Source organism: Sus scrofa, chromosome 16 (assembly GCF_054392235.1).
Source record: "Sus scrofa isolate SSC_HxYL_T2T_F1_AM1 chromosome 16, Sscrofa_HxYL_maternal_Yorkshire_Landrace_v2.0, whole genome shotgun sequence".
Lineage (NCBI taxonomy): Eukaryota > Metazoa > Chordata > Mammalia > Artiodactyla > Suidae > Sus > Sus scrofa.
The window spans coordinates 62,712,911-62,726,857 of record NC_139398.1 but is presented as its reverse complement, the minus strand read 5'-3'; the positions used below and the strand labels follow the sequence as shown (position 1 = coordinate 62,726,857).

Here is a 13,947-nt window from a genome sequence, read left to right as displayed (position 1 = left end):
GCAAGGACACTCCACCTAGGTTCAAATCCTTTCCCTGCCCCTTCTCAGCTATGTGATGTTGGGAGAGCTACTCCATCATGCCAAACCTCAGTTATCTCCGTTGTAAAAAACCTCCAAGTAGGCTGTTTTGGTGTGAGGTTAAGGCTGTTGAGATGGGGAGGTAATCCTGCATTAACTGGGGATCAGGGTATTGGTGTGAGCATTGAGTGTATTCTTGGCTGGGCGTGTAGCAAATGCTTGATAAACAGCATCAACCAGTGGTCTCCCCAAACTAAGGAGGCATGTCCCTCTCAAGTTGTGGCCCCTCTTTAAGAAAGAGCAGTCCTCCTGGAATTAATAAGCAATATAGCAGATTGCAGGACACGAGGTTAATGTATAAAGGCCAATTGCTTTCCTATATAGCAACAATAATCAAGTAAAATTTGAAGTTAAAAACACATTTTACATCAGTACACCCCTAAATGAAACACTTAGGTGTAAATCTCACAAAATAGGTTCAGGATCTATATGAGGAAAACAACAAAGCTCTGATGAAATAAAAAAGCTAAATAAATGTTCATGGATAGGAACTTTCAATGTTGTAAAAATGTCTGTTCTTCCCAACTTGATCTGTAGATTTAGTGCAACCCCATCAAAATCCCAGCAAGTTATTTTGCAGATATTGGCAAATTGACTCTGAAATTAATATAAAGAGACGAAGGACCCAGAATAACCAAGACAATATTGAAGGAAAAAAAAAAAAAGTTGGATGATTGACACTACCCAACTTTAAGACTTGCTATAAAGGTACAAAGTAATCAAGACACTGTGGTATTGGCAAAAGAATAGACAGACAGATCAATGGAACAGAATAGAGAGCCCAGAAATAGACCCACGTAAATACAGTCAACAGATCCTTGAAAAAGGAGCAAAGGCAAAAACAATGGGGCAGATACAGTCTTCTCACCAAATGGTTCTGGAAATTGGACATCCATATACCAAAAAGTGAATCTAGACATAGACCTTACACCCTTCACAAAAATTAACTCAAAATGGGTCATAGGCCTAAATGTAAAACACAAAGCTATAAAACTCTTAGAAGATAATAGAGGAGAAAACTTGGTTGACCTTGAGCGTGGTGATACTGCTTTAGATACAACATCAAAGACATGACCATCAAAGACATAACTGATAACCTGGACTTCACTAAAATGTCTCCTCTGCAAAAGACAGTATTAGGAGAGTTAGAAGACAAGCCACGGATGAAGAGAAAATATTTGCAGAGCGCACATCTGATAAAGGGCTGTTATCCCGAATATACAAAGAACTCTCAAAACTCAACTGTAAGAAAACACACAACTGGATGAAAAGATGGTCCAAAGATCTTAACAGACCCCTCAGCAAAGAAGATCTGCAGATGACAAATAAGCATCTGAAAAGACGCTCTACATTCTAAGTCATCAGGAAAATGCAAATGAAAACAACAGGGAGAGACCACTGCACACCAAGTAGAATGGCCACAATTCAAACACAGACAACACCAAGCCCTGGAGGGGATGTGGAATAACAGGACCTCTCAGATGTTGCCCGTGGGAATGCGAAACAGTACAGCCACTTGGGAAGACAGTCTGACAATTTCCTACAAAACTAAACCCACTCTTACCATACAATCCAAAAGAGTTGAAAATTTATGTCCGCCAAAAAATCTGCACACAAAGGTCTGTAGCAGCTTTATTCAGAATGACCAAAACTTGTGGGCAACCAAGATGTCCTTCAGTAGGGGAATGAGTAAATAAACTGTGCCACATCCAGATAATGGAATATTGTTCATCCCTAAAGAGAACGGAGCTATCGAGCCATGCAAAGACTTGCGCCTTAAATGCACATGACTCAGTGAAAGAAGCCAACCTGAAAGAGCTGCATGCTGTGTGATTCCAAAGATACGAGGTTCTGGAAAAGGCAGAACCAGGGAGACAATAAAAAGTGGTTGCCAGGGGTTGAGGGAAGGAGGTGGCGAACAGGTGAAGCACAGAGACTCTTTAGGACAGTGAAAGTACCGTGCAGGATATTATAACGACAAATACATGTCGCCATTCGTCTGTCCAGAGCCATACGGTGTACGACACCAAGAGTGCACCCGAACGTAAACTGTGGACTTTGGGGGATTATGATGGGTCCATGTAGATTTATCCTTACTCACAAATGTACCCCTTTGGTGAGTGGTGTGAATGGGGTGGGGGGGCTACCCCTGTGGCGAGGCAGTGGGTATGTGGGAAGTCTCTACACCTCCCTCCCAATGTCACTGTAAACCCAAAACCGCTCTAGAAAAATAAAGTCTTTTTAAAAAGAGAGAAAAGAAAGAGCAAACTTTTACAAGTATGAAATAGAGTCTCGGATGGGGCTTGTACCCGAGCAGAGCTCTGAAGCATAAACTCCATTAGCTTCTGCTTTCTGCTCTCAACCTCTTCTCGCCCGTGGTGCCTGCGCCAGACAGCTTCCAGAAAAGTCCCTCCAAACAGCCTGAGTAATCATCAGGGGCCGTGACTCCCTCGGTCTCCCAGCAGTGTCCAAGCTCCCTGGGTAAGCGAACAAGAGCTCAGATGAAGCAATGCAAACTGTCTCTCGGATGAGCCCAGCTCCTTGGGACAGAGGGGACAGCTCATCTCCTCCTTGCTCTGACAGTAGGGCTTTGAATGTGGCAAATACAAATAATGGCCAGCCGATTAAATTTGAATTGAAGGTAGACAATGAATCATTTTTCAGTACAAGTAGGGGACACTTTGCCTGGGCCATTTAGCCGGGTGTCCTTTGTGTTTTCCGGCAGCCCTGCCTCCCAGGGACCGAGCAAAGTCAGGTTCGGTGCCACAGGAAACTAAACTGATTTTAGCAGTGGGGCTCCTGACTCTTCTTTCCTAGACAGGGATGTGGTTCTTCAAAGGATGGGTGTCATTCAGGAACGTGCCTCATCTGGAAAGTGGGGGATACGGGCAGGTGACCCAGAGCCAGCCCACTAGGGCCTGAATGACTGACCCTGATTGTGAGGCTCTCAATTCTCTCTGATCCTCTGTTTCTCCACCTGTGTAATGACGGTTCCTGTGCTCTTGGGTGGTGTGAGCATCAAGTAGGAAAACGTGGAGTTCCTGTCGTGGCTCAGTGGTTAGCGAATCCGACTAGAAACATTGAGGCTGCGGGTTCAATCCCTGGCCTCGCTCAGTGGGTTAAGGATCCGGCATTGCCATGAGCTGTGGTGTAGGTCGCAGATGCGGCTTGGATCCTGCGTTGCTGTGGCTGTGGCATAGGCCAGTGGCTACAGCTCCAATTCAACCCCTAGCCTGGGAACCTCCATATGCCACGGGAGCAGCCCCAGAAATGGCAAAAAGACAAAAAAAAAAAAAAAAAAAAAAAAAGGAGAAGTAGGAAAACGTGTAAAATGTAGATATAGGAGTCAATGGTTAAGTATCCCTATGTTACCATCCCTTCGTGATGTTTTAATTGTCAGCTATTTAGGAAAAAAGATATTTTCCCAAACTCTTGGGCCTGCCTTGCTGATGGGGGCTCTTGGGCACACGTGCGTGGTCCGCAGCTGGGCCCCCCTCTGTGCTGAACCCTCTGTTCTGTGTTGAACAAGCCTATGTCCTTTGTTGCTCCAGTGGGTTCTGGCAGGCTGCCCACTGGACTGTTTTTCCAGGGATCCGCCCTGGAGCCCCACCGTCGCTTTGTCTCTGACAGCTGCAGGCTCCGTGGCCCCAAGCACAAGCTGTGGACCCCCATCTCCTGCTCTTGCTGGCCCTCTGCTCAGGCCCAGTCCACCAGCCCTGCCCTCCAACACACCAGGGGCATCCCTGGGTCTGCCTCCCTCTGTCCTTGAAGAGTGACCATGGCGCGCTGAGATGTGGGTTGCACTTGACCTGGTATGTTTTGTACCTTGCAGCCGCCCCCGAGAGCAAGCATCAGCACACCCGCTTCTGCAGATGCAGAAGCCGAAACTCATGGAACGAACACCAGGAGGACAGCTGCTCTGTGCTGGTGTTTTGTATGCCTGATCTCATAGTTTAGAGGAGGCCGATTTTGCTGTTGTTCCTATTAATGTAAGACATTCAAACATTAGAGAAACACCACATGAAGAAGAAATCTCCGTCCCCAAGTTCAAGAGCCTTCTTCTCTCTCTTAAGCAGAGTTTCTGATTTGGGGCCAGATAATTCTTCGTAGTGGGGGCTGTCCTGTGCATTGTACGATGTTGAGCAGTATCCTTGGCCTGTACCCTCTAGGTACCAGCAGCACCCCACCCCCCAGGGTGACAACCAAAAATATCCAGGCTCTGTCATGTATCATAATGTCTTGATACATCTCCATGGACTAAACACCTAAAGTGGATTTGCTGGGTCAGAGGTATGGGCCTTTTCCATTGGACCTGCCACACTTACCCAAAATTGTACCACCTCACTCTGCTGCCCCTGACATCTTGATTAAAAGAACCACGATATTTCGTGAGCATTCACTGTATTTCCTGAGCCGTGCAAAACAATTCACATGTGCTATCTTATTTAATTCTCATGACAATTCTATTTGCAGGTACTGTTATTATTTCCATTTTACAGACGAAAGAATTGTGGCTCAGAGAGATTAAAAGTCTTTTCTAAGCTTGCCCATGACAGTACTGGGACCCCAAGCCAGAGCTGTCTCAGACTAAAACCTGTTCTCTTCATAACCACCTTGTGAGGTGGGTCCCATTTTCCTACTTTCTAATGAGACTGCCAAGACCCAGAGTAAAATAAAATGTCTTGCTTACGGCCACAGAATCTAACCACAGATTCGAGCTTGACTCCAGAATCTGTGCTTTGCCGCGGAGGCTCCGGTGGCACCTCCTCCAGAAAGCTCTCCAGGGTTACTCCAGTGTCCTTCTTACCTGGCCCCTCTTAGGAGCTCCCTGGGAGCCCTGGAATCTGCAGCAGAGTGCAGATTCTGCACTTCACTGGCCCAGCGGGTGGGTATGTGGGTGCATGGGATCCCATGAGCACTGGTGACATGCTGACCTAGATCAGGAACCCCTCCGCCCTCTACCTACTGCAGGTGAACTTGGGCCAGAGACCTCCCCTCTCAGGCCTTAGTCATCATCATGATTCTTATTTTCACTGTTGCTAGTTGTACTGGCGAATAAGAGCAGTTACCGCATATGGCGTGCCCTCTCTATACCAGGTTCGGCAGTGGACAGTGTCTTAGTTTGGGTCCCCAAAACCAGCACTAGGACAAAGATTTGGGACAAGTCGTTTAGGTAGGAGGCACCCCCAGGAAGCTTGGTGAGAGAACAGGGATGTGACACAGGGAAGGGAGGAAAACCATCGAGTGGTATATAATGAACCGCTTCCTGCCCTGGGCCGCTGGGCTTTGTCCTGCTGGGAACCCCTGAGAAATCACAGGCCTCCCCCCCTCAAATGTCATTCTGACATCTGTGAATCTGCTGTGGCTGGGACTTTTCATATATTGTCTCATTTTACATCTTTGCAAAGAGCCTTTGAGGTAGGCAGCATTGTCCCTCTTTTTCAGGTGACAAGACCGAGGAGTGCAGTGATGGGGGCACAGTCCCAGGGCCAGGTTATGGCAGAGCCGGGGATCAAACTCAGGGCTCTCTGGGCTCAAAGCCTGGGCCTCCTGCACCCCTCCCCTCTGCCCCCATCCTGTATCTCGTGGCTTTACAGGTTTAGGTTTTTTGTTTTGTTTTGAAGCAAACGCTGTTCTGTCTGGACTACAGTTCAGTTCAGGTTTATGGAAAAAATAACATTCATAACAACACGGGTGACCTTTATGTTTTAGCAGCAAGCTCAGCGCCTGGGGCATGATTTTTACAAACCCCGCTTTTCCTTTTCTCTTCCTTGTGAGGAGAAAGCCCCTGTGTGGTGAGCATTTGCTTTAACTTTCACAAAAAGAAGCCGGAGGCAGGTATGTTGCTCGCGCACTGCCTTGAAATGGGGGGAGTGAGGAACAGAGATGTTATGAGGCTTGGGGATGCAATTTAAGGGCAAATTGAAATCTTGGAGAGGTTGCCTGCACTGATTTCCTTTGGACATTAAGAAGTCTATCAGAAGGATGCTGATCGTCAAGGCTTCCCAGAGCTCAGAGGAGCTTCCCAGCATGCACTGCAAGAGAGAAGGACAAAAGTACATGAGAGGAGGCTGCATGGACCCGATTCCCTTTGTTCCAGACGTGGCTTTAAATCTGGGCTTCAGGCAGCCTGGCAGGATGGGCACAGATACATGTGCAAACACTTGGTGTGCTGGAGAGTGTGATGAAGCGGGAGAGGGAGGGGAAAGGAGGAGGAGCCTCAGAAGGCCGGGATTCAGGCTCAGCTCCGGCACTAGCTAGCTCTGTGACCCCTGGAGAAAGTTGCTTATCTGGTGGGCCCAAAGGCTCAGTCTTTAAGAAATGGCTGGCCCCTAGACTATCTCATTGTTCTATTTGGGTCTAACAGAGATGCTCTAGGCCGATACAGTGCAGAACTCTATTTCCTAGGAACACACCCTGAATAGCAGCAATGGGAAGAAATGGTAAAAGTTCAGATTTATTAAGCACTAAGCGGGCCAAGCACTGTGCAAAACATTTTGCATGGCTTATCTCATTGTGTCTCCTAATACATGCAAGAGCTGGATCCTTTTATATCCTCGCACTTAAAGATGAGAACACAGGCTCAGAGAGACTAAGTGATTTGCTCAAGTCGAGGAGCTAGAAAGTGGCAGATCTAGGATTTAAACCAGGCGTGCTTCAAGTAGCAGCCTAGGCCTGGAGGCAGGGGTGGACACTGCCAGGTCCTGTCGTCAGGTCCTCGCCCCGGGGACGAGGGCTGACCTCCGCCAGATGAGTGTTCCTGGCTTGGCAGGCATCTCAGGAGTGTAACGGGATCTCCTTGCAGAAGCCCCAGCAGCCAGAAACGTGAGCTGCTCCCAGACCTGTCCCTGAGAGGGGCTGGAGGACAGCTCTGGGATTGAAGATGAGTTCACACTAAACCAGCTCTTCCCTAGCAGGCTAAGTGGCTTTGGGCCCCTGTTAATGATGTCATCACAGATCAGTGCTGGGGGGCACTGTCCATGGGGGGCACTGTAGGGGCTGGGGGCCCTTGGTCCCTTTGGTTGACATGCCACCTACTTCAAGTTGCCATGGCAGAAATTTCAGGTAGGAGGGCTGCCCCGGTGCAGGAGTCAGTTTCCTTCCTACATGTACATTACTCGAAAGGCCGAGCCACAGACTGCCTGCAGATTCCACACCACACTCCCAGAAGCTGACCTGATCAAATATTCATGGACACTGATAGGGTTGTCACCCTCACGAATCCCAGGATCTGCATTTATTGCTTTGGCACTGTTTTATGAGAGTGATTTTCCCTCCTCTGCTGTGAGCCGTGTTTTCACCACCCTCCTCCCGAATCCTGCTTAGAGCCATGTGGACAGCTGTGGTTTGTCACAGTTGTGCTCAGACCTCAACTTGGAAGAAGAAAGATAGCTGAAACTAAATTTACATATCAGGCATTGATTACAATGGTGAGACCAGAGTTCCCATCGTGGCGCAGTGGAGATGAATCCGATTAGGAACCATGAGGTTGTGGGTTCGATCCCTGGCCTCGCTCAGTGGGTTAACGATCCGGCGTTGCCCTGAGTTGTGGTGTAGGTTGCAGACGCAGCTCGGATCCGGCATTGCTGTGGCTGTGGTGTACGTCAGCAGTCATACCTCTGACTAGACCCCTAGCCTGGGAACCTCCAAATGCTGCGGGTGTGGCCCTAAGGAAAAAAGAAATGGTGAAACCATGTAAATATTTTTTGGCATGAAAGGAAAAAATTTTCCAATCAGACACCATGTTTTGAGTCCCAAAGCTCCCTTTACGACATGATGGTAATAGCTTACATTTAGTCAGGCTGTGTCACCTGCCGTCCGAGTACCCATATATCAAAGCCATGAGCTGGATGTTATGGTTATCACTTCCACTCTTCAGATGCGGAAACTGAGACACAAAGAAGTTAAGTAACTTGCCCATGGTCTCATAAATGGCAAAAGGCAACGTTCTAAGCCCAATTTCTAGAACCCCTGCTGCTACTCAGGCAACGGTGTGCAGGCACCCACGTGTATGGAGCACCTCCTGGATTCCAGGCTCAGCTCAAGTACAGAGATGCTTGGAACCCTCATCCTGTCTCTCCGAGGCAGGTCGTATCAACCCCATTTTGCAGATGAGGCAGCCAAGGCTCCAAGAGGGGCTGCACTTGGCACAGAACGCAGTGAAAGCCCCTGATGATCTGGGGTCCTGTGGTCAAGTTCAGTCCCAGTGGGCAGGACCTACAACTACCCCGTGGTCATCATATGATGGGATTCAGGCTCTCACATACCATTCACAATATTTGGGGGCTCGGGATTTCAGGACCTCAGGTTGGGCTGTGACCCCTAACTTGGTCGTTTCCAGAATTTAATCATCAGGACATTCATAAATGTCACAAGTAGGACGCCATTGAGTTCAGAGACCTGAAATCTCTGCTAGAGACCTGTGCCCTTGCAGCCTCTATCAGCTCACTGCCCAGCACCTGTGAGTCTTGACCCACAGACAGTAAGGAATCTGGCAAACGTACACCCATCGCCCCCAAACTTCTCCAGCTCGTCTAAATGAACATTGTGTAAGACCACTGTGGTGGACATTGGTTGTTTTTAAACCACATCTGTTCCTCTTTTGGCATTAACATTTTTATTTTCCTTTAAGAAAGACAGTAGATTAAAATATTGCTTTTGGAGTTCCCGCCATGGCTCAGTGGGTTGGGGATCTATCTGACTGAAGCTGCTTGGGTCGCTGAGGAGGCGCAGATTTGGTCCCTGACCCGATGCATTGGCTTAGGGGATGGGGCATTGCCACAGTTGTGGCATGGGTCTCGGCTGTGGCTCGGATTCGATCCCTGGCATAGAAACTTCCCTGTGCTGTGGGTGAAGCCATAAAAAGTAAAATAAAGTAAAAGTATTGCTTCTAGTTCTTCACTCCCATAGAGCAGGATTATACATTGTACCTGTCACCCCGTGGTTCTTCATTTGTTCCCAGTAGAGCTGCTAGAGTTTAGCCCCTGCCCCCCCCATGGCACTGTTGTTGGACTTGGCCAAGACTGACCAGTGGGATGTGCGTGGACACGAGGGAAGCAGAGGGTCTCTCTGTGCTTGTGTGGTTTGGGCTTCTGTGCGCCTGTCATCCAAGATGAGAAAATCATGTCTCCTGGTCCACGCAGGATGAGGAGCACGTGGCCCAGACCCAACTCAACCTGGAGCCTGGAGCCAAGCCCAGGCGACCCCAGCAGAGGCACAATTTGTCCTCCAATTTGTGAGCATGAAGGAAAAAAAAAAATGCTTGTTAGTGTAAGCCACTGGGTTTGGTGGTTGTTAACCAGAATTAGTGCAGTAGCCGCCAGTTCCTACAGGGAAGCATCCCCTTCCATCCTCAGTTGCTTGGATGGAGCTTGGCAGCACCCAGGGGGGAGACCGTGGCTCAGGTGCGGTCAGCAGATGTCCCTGTGCTGCTGACTCTCCACTGCCACCCCCTCCCACCCACTCTCTGCCCTGCTCCCACCTGCCCCAAGCCCGGGGCCCCTCTTTCCCCTGCCGTTCCCACTGGGCTGGCAACACTACTGCCTTTCCTTGTCCCTCAGGCCAACAGCAGGTGCCAGATTCTCTCTGAGATCCTCCCCGCTGCCTCCACACCCCTCTCGGCTCCCTAACACCCCGTGTCTCAGTGAACAGACCAAGGAGTATTTTATATTCAGAACCACCCCCTCCGCCCCAGAGTTCCCATTGTGGCTCAGCAGGTTAAGAATCCCACATAGGGTCCATGAAGATGTGGGTTCAATCCCTGGCCTTGCTCAGTGGGTTAAGGATCCAGCGTTGCCGTGAGCTGTGGCATAGGTCTCAGATGCAGCTCGGATCCAGCGTTGCTGTGGCTCTGGCGTAGGCTGGCAGCTGCAGCTCTAAATCAACCCCTAGTCTGGAAACTTCCACATGCCACAGGTGGGGCCCTAAAAAAAAAAAGAAAGAAAGAAAGAAAAAAGAATCCCCCCTCTACCGGGATTCAGTCTGGTCCAGTATCACATTCCTGATTCTAGCTCCTGGATGCCCTTCATTTTTTCCCCAGTTGACAAAATGGGGATTATTCTTTGCCCTTTCAAGACTGTAGAGAGAGAAACAGTGCCCAGCCTTGTGCTTGACTCATGGGGGTTGCAAGATGGCTCATCTCTCCCTGCCCATCTTGCTGTGGCCGCCATCTAATGTAGTGCCAGGCGCTTGCTAAAGTGTTAATAAATATTTGCAGTTTGAAAAGCTCGATGGTAGATTTTCTTCCTTTGACCTTTCGATTATTTTCCCTCTTGAAATAGCAGAATAAGGCCCCTAGTGCTATGGTGACAGTCTCTGTAGAAATCCATAGCTTGTTCTCAGCACACCCACGGATGCCAGTGGGAGGCTGGCATAGATTTGGACCAATGGAGAGAGGGTTTATTTAGCCTTGTCCTGGTTACAAAGAACATTTTTTTTTTCTTTCAAGCGGACCTTCCTGTCCCCAATTCAGCCTCACCTAGGTCTCTGCTAATGTGGGTTAATTTTCCAGCAGCTCCTAGAAAGAGTATATTTCCAGTCTCTCCTGGGACAGACAGGAGTTTCAACCAGGATAAAGCAAGTTTCAGCGGAGAACATTCAGAACCTGCCGAGGAGTCAGGCTGCTCTGATCACATTCCTGCCAGGGGGTGGGAGCGTGTTTGCCTGGAACGAGTCGTCCTTTCGGATGCTGTAATCTGAGCTTAGAAATAGACTTGTGTTGCTCCCAGAAATCCCTACTGTTTTGGCCTTTTCTTTGTCAGGCTTGCTCTGGTCAAGGTTGAGCATCTAGGTTTAGGAATGGAGGTCGTTTACTGAAACCAGAGAGGCTCTGTCCCTTTAAGAGGGTCCTTGAGGAGGGACAGTCAGAGAATCACAGAGATGAGGGCCAGATGGCCAGTAAACAGGATGGCAGTGAGCTGGGGAGAGGACCAGCTGGGCCATCCGCTTTAGTAACCTTGCACTGGAGAAGACCTCAGCCGGTAGCTGCAGATGGAAGACGTGGGTGAGGGCTGCACCCTCTGATCCAGGGACCTCAGGGTGGTTTGACCGGCCCCACCTTCTGCCTGAATGAGGACTCAGCGTTCTAGAGCTGGGAGACAATGGGAAAGCAATAGAAAAAAAAAAATACGAGCTGTGGGTTCAGACAGATCTGAGTTCAAATTCTAGCCATGTTCCCTGGATGGTGATGGAATCTGAGTTTCCACTTCCTCATCTGTAAAATGGGATGATGATCCCGTCTCACAAATACACTGTGAGGCAGCTACCCGTAATGGCTAGAGTTCAGTGCATGGGGTAAAGCTCAGGAAATTTTTGTCAGCATACTAGTAACTTTTTAGCCAAGAGGGGCATAAGGTAAAATTTTCTCTGAGAGTCTGGAGTCCTGGCAATTTAAAAGAGAAATCCCCAAATTCCTTAAATACCTTACTTAGGATGCAAGCGTATCATTTAGGACTGACTGGTTTGTCAGCTACCCATAACAGAAAACCTGGATAAAAGTGGCCTAAACAAGATAAAGATTTACTTTTCTCTCATATGAAACCGCAAACAGTCAAGGACTGACTCTCTGGCCAAGGCTTTTTCCATCTTTTTGTTCTGCTGTCCTTAAAGTGTGGCTTCCATCATCAAGGTGCATTGCATGGTCATAAATGCTGCCACAGATCCAGCCATCATACCCACATTCCAGGTGCCAGCAAGGAGAAAGAGAAGTACAAGATTGTGCACTTCTCAAATGAGTCAATATTAAAACAAACAAAACCAACAGACAAATAAAAACTACCAGAAATTCCATCCAGTGATTTCTGCTTATAGCTTATTGGCTGCCCTACAGTGAGGGAGCTAGGAAATGTACCAGATGAGTGGACACCCCCAATAATACAGGGGTTCTGTTAGTTAGAAGAAATGGGAGAATGTTGTCCCTGCCAGAGTCAATGCTGAGCCTCTTCAGTTTCACTAGAAAGAGTTGCCTGGGCCAACACTGGGAATATTTTCCCAAGAACCAAAAGCATCTTGAGAACCTGAACCTCCATAGGTTGTCAGCAAAGGTTAATTCCTGTCCCTTCCAACCTCTCATTGTCCCTACCACTTCCATGTTAGAGAAGCTAACATTATCTTACATCCAACTTCATACGATATGTAGATTTTATGAATCAGAAAAGTTCAGAGTCAGAAGCTCAGGTGAATTACACATGGGTTCCAAGCAGAGAATTTACTGAAATCCTAAGACGAACTGCTGAATACTTTGCATTATCTCACACCTGTGTACCTTATCAGCTGCATTAGTCATCCATCACTGTGTAACAAATGACCCCCAAGCTTAGTGACTTAGGAAACAACATGAGTTTATTTCCTCACAGTTTCTGTGGGCCAGGAATCTGGGTGTGACTAAGCTGGGTCCTCTGGCTCAGGGCTTCTCACAAGGCTGCAACCCAAGTTATCCACTGAGGCTGCAGTCATCTCAAGGCTCAACTCAGGGTGACTCTGCTTCCGAGATCACTCACGCGCTTGTTGGTAGGATTTAGCTCCTCGCTTGCTGTTGGCAAGAGGCATCCTCAGTTTCTTGTCCCTAGGGCTTCTCCATAGGGTAGCTTACAGTGTGGCAGCTTGCTTCATCGGAACAAGCAAGCAAGAAAACAAGAGGGGAGTCTTTTAGAACCGAATCTTGGAAGTGGCAGCCCATTGCTATCTTAATCTATTGATTAGAAACAAGTCACTAGCTCCAGCCCAAACTAAAGAGGGGAGAGGGAACATTTTAGAAGCACCAATCAAGGCCGTACTGCATCGCTCACCTTCACTCTCAGGGTTCCTGATCCAGGAGCTGGGCTTCCATGAATAAGCCCAGCTCCTTCCTACCACAGGGCCTTTGTATGTGCGATTCTGTCTGCTTGGTAGGTAGCTCTCCCTCCCTATCTAGTTATACTCATTTTCAGAATTCCTCTCCAGCCTCTTTTTTTTTTTTTTTTTTGCAAGAAAACCTTTCCTGACCACCCTTCTCCTGAGTCCCTGGAAGGAGGGGTTCCTGGAACATCACTCAGCCCTGGGTCACCTTCAAACAGAGGCCTGGATCCGGTTCTCCCTCTTTTATGGTTTGCTGCAATGGGACCCTTTAGCAGTAGCTGTAATCCTCAAACAGAGAGACTTTGAATGGAGCTTACAGATTCTTGACGTCTCATACTGGGCTGCCCCAGAAGTCAAAACGGGGAAGAGATGAATCCCTATTTCAGCTGAGAGATGGATCCCTTTGGCCAAGATGCTTTTATGAACTGTATTTGTTCATTCATTCACTTGTGATGAGTATGAACTCACGTGCGGGATACATATAAAATATAAATTTCTTTTTTATATCTATTAAGTTCAGTTTCTAATTTTGAGTTGCCATTTGGCTGGAGTGGGTCACAGATGAATCACAGTCCATCCACCCCCTCCATTCCTAGCCGTTGCATCTCTGCTTGGTGTGCAAAGGTGAAGGAAGGAAGGCCACTGGTCACTGATGTCACCTTCAGTGGCACTTATCATTCAGAGCCATTGGTAAACTCAGGTCCTGTGGAACTGTCCCTTATTCTTAGCTTCAACCTGTCTCAGATCAGGTGACTCTGTGACCTCTGTGACATTCTGGGGCTCACAGGAATCATTGTATTACTTCTTATGTCTCACAGGATTGTGGGAAACTCTGTGAGATGTCTAAGTTCCCTATTGCCTACATGCCACGTGGATACTTTGGCTCTTTGGGGCCTTCCTTCCTCCCTGGGGGTCCCCCTTCCCTTCTGCTTGGAGATCCTACAGGTTGTCCCTCTGGGGCAACTGCCTTTGTCCCCACATCTGGCCCTGGAAGCAGAGCTCACAGTCCTTATTAGCTGGAGCAGAGACTTTCTC

The 13,947-nt window shown here is 48.3% G+C and overlaps 1 long non-coding RNA gene across 50 annotated transcripts in view; it reads left to right on the top strand.

Annotated features, from left to right (window-relative positions):
- Positions 1-13,947, top strand: part of LOC102164818 (uncharacterized) — a 481,497-nt gene that overhangs the window by 366,354 nt on the left and 101,196 nt on the right. For 3 of the 50 annotated variants that reach the window (XR_014831582.1, XR_014831583.1, XR_014831559.1), the window contains one exon: positions 616-2,339. The exons of 45 other annotated variants lie outside the window; for them this stretch is intronic. This is a non-coding gene — a long non-coding RNA (uncharacterized LOC102164818). Of the gene's footprint in view, positions 1-615; positions 2,340-3,910; positions 9,772-13,044; positions 13,134-13,947 lie in introns of those variants that run through there. 2 more of the 50 variants (XR_014831576.1, XR_014831574.1) reach the window with 2 other exon arrangements.